At 35.3% G+C, this 3059-nt stretch overlaps 1 long non-coding RNA gene across 1 annotated transcript; it reads left to right on the forward strand.

The window, feature by feature from the left end:
* The first annotated feature begins 875 nt into the window (after positions 1-875).
* On the forward strand, positions 876-2037 carry LOC134247436 (uncharacterized). The gene is made up of 2 exons (XR_009987839.1): positions 876-964; positions 1639-2037. It is a non-coding gene; the product is annotated as an uncharacterized LOC134247436 (long non-coding RNA).
* Positions 2038-3059: the final 1022 nt, after the last annotated feature.

Raw genomic sequence — 3059 nt, forward strand, 5'->3', positions numbered from 1 at the left:
TTATCCATGAAAACCTGTTTTCACCCCTGACACATAATGAGTGTTGGTTTTAAGATGTAGGAAATACAGGGGTCACAGTGAGGTCAGGAAATAGGTCAATTTTCGAAATTTCTCATTTTTATGTAATTTTTCACTAATTTTACAGCACATTTTCTTTCGGAAAACATAGAGCACACACTTGCCTATCTACTAAATTTATATATTTTATACACTGATATCAGATGCAGTATATATGTAAAAATCTCAGATAGGCAAGCGTGTGCTCTATGTTTTCTGAAGAGAAATGTATCCCAAATATGATGAAATTCCACCAGAATTGAGGAAATTCGGGAAAATGTCCTATTTCTGCACCCTCTTGTGGCTGCCATGTAGGCTTTGAATCAAAATTAGTGCTTGTCTTGAAGTAAGCATCATTTTAACTTCTTAACTACAAACTATCACAGTTTTACCAGTGTTCTGATTTTTATATCAAATAAGGGGCCAGATTCGGCTGCTACCCTATCTTGTCCTTTGTATTGAAATTTTTACATGTACTGAATTATTATGCCCAAAGAGCATGAACATATTTTTGTTTGTCCTTTCTGTCTATCTGTTGTCAGCTTTAACCTTTACCATGACTTTTGAACTGTGAGATCATATTTGGTATACATAATCCACTAATTAAGTTCTTTTAGATTACACCAACATCAGTAACCTTTAGACCTTGATCTTTTTGCTAAAACTAGCTTTTCTATATTTGTTGACGCTGGGGGCATACTGTTTCACAAACTTATCTTGCTTTAAATTACTTTAAGCATCAGCTTGTTTATTATAAAGAACCAGCAACTATATGCAGTAGGGTCATGTAAATTTGTAAACAGATATGAAATACTTTCAGGAGAATCATGATGATGATGAGCTGCTATGTGAACTACCAAATAACCATGAAGTACAACCAGATTCAAAGCATATGGAACAAATAGAGGTTTGTACTGAATTTTTTACATGTACTGAATTGTTTAGAACTACTTTGAGCATCAGCTTATTCTTAAGAGCCAGCTTATTCTTAAGAGCCCAGCCTCAAAGAGTACCGGTAATCACTTTGTTCATCCATTTCTTTGTTGAGAGATAACTCAAATGCTATATGTCCTGGAAACTTCAAACTTGAAAGGATTGTGACTCAATAACTTAAATCCATTTGACCTATGAACTTCATATTTTAAACCCAGACAAGAAGCCTAAAATGGGCCCATATTGCTCACCTGGTCTTCTGTCAAAGGTTGTTAAAGACTTATATCACGAGGCACATTTGTGTCATGTAAGCTGTGCTTTTGAGGCAGGTATGAAATGCATTTCAGATAAGACAATTTCATTGAAGTCTACTGTGACCTTAGCATTGAAGTTTGACATTGAGTTAGGGTCATGGCACACCAACTTATCATTAGGAGCATTGTATGCCAAGTATGAAGCTGTTCCATGAGGCATATAGAAATACAGACCTGAAAACTCCTTCAAATTTTACCTTGACCTTGACATTGAAGGTGTGACTTTGGCTCAGGGCTGTGAAACACTGTCTCAGCATGAGTATTATTTGTGTCAAAATGAACTTGTTTTAAATGAAGTTGTTAGTTGGATTGATTTTGTATCTTTCTTTTGTAGGTGGAATCAACTTCAGACGACAACTTTTCCAAACACCTTGTGAAAGTCATCTGAAAGCCAGGATTCTCAAGAGCATGAAGATAGTCCATTACATAGGAGGAAGACCTTGATTATGTATCTTGATGCCATTGGTGAAAAGGCAGAAGTCTAACACTGACTGTGAAGAAAATGACTTGACAGCTGAAGGGAACATGAACAATTTGAATCAGATTTCTGATATGGCTCTTAAAGCAGTGAACTAAAAAACATTTTCTTACTAAGTTTAAGATTTTGATATCAAAGTTTTTGGAAGGGGGATATAGGAATCACCCTGTTTGTTTGTCCATCTGTCTGTGGACAACACTTGGATTATACTGCTCTAGCTCTAGTTGGTTAAAATAGATAATATCTAAAATCAAATGTGCCATACTTCTTGTTTATTGTGCATAAATGTACTCTGAAGAACATACTGTATAAGTAGAATTTTTAGCGAGGATTTAATTTTGGAATTATTAGAGATGGTGCTGACATCGCTAAAATTGAATATTGCTAAAAATTAATGTCTTATTATTTGTAATAGCTTCTTTAGTAAACATTTTAAAATCGCTAAAATTACTTCTGGCTAAAAATAAAATACCAGACTTTGGTAGAAATCGCTAAATTTGCATCTCGCTAAAATTTCCACTTATACGATATATTATTATTTCTAGCAAAGTATTTCTGTAAAATATTTGACTGTACACTTAAGAAAAAATTCAGTCTCAGAATCAGGTACAAGATATGCTGTAATGGTGCCTAGTTGTGTCGCCTGCATAGCAAGGGGACTCCTAGGGATCACTTCTCCATTGTCTGTCAGTCTGACTAGCTGACCATCAGTCTATCTGTCTGTCACAATTTGATATGTCATTCCTGACTCCTGAGACACACATTTTCAATGGAAAACTCTTGTTTTACGTTTATATCTGTGATACTTTTAGTGAGCATTGATATTTGACCAGTTGATTGGTCTTTGATAGTAAAATAAGATAAAACTTGAAATATAAAGTTGCTGTAAACTACATTTTCACAAGCCTTGCAGATGTTAAGGTTTATTTTCATTTGAATAAGTATAAGGTCGTCTTGTGTTTAACAGGCATGACTTCTCATTATACCCCCTGTAAACGAAGTTTGGGGGGGTGTATATAGGAATCAGCTTGTCTGTCTATCTGTCTATCTGTCTATCCGTCCGTCCCTCTGTCTAGCTGTGCAAACATGTACGGTCCATATCTTTCTTACGGAGGAACATTAGAATCTACTACTCCATACAAAGATTGCTCATGACCTAAGAGTGTGTCATGACCTTGACTCAAGGTCATTTGGGGAAGTTCAAGGTCACTGGAAGAAAAATTTCATTATTTGTGTCCGTTCCATATCTTTCTTATGGATTAACTTGGTAAGTTCCC

This window comes from Saccostrea cucullata, unplaced genomic scaffold (assembly GCF_032062105.1).
Source record: "Saccostrea cucullata isolate Sc308-1 unplaced genomic scaffold, CSIRO_AGI_Scuc_v1 ctg2021, whole genome shotgun sequence".
Classification (NCBI taxonomy): domain Eukaryota; kingdom Metazoa; phylum Mollusca; class Bivalvia; order Ostreida; family Ostreidae; genus Saccostrea; species Saccostrea cuccullata.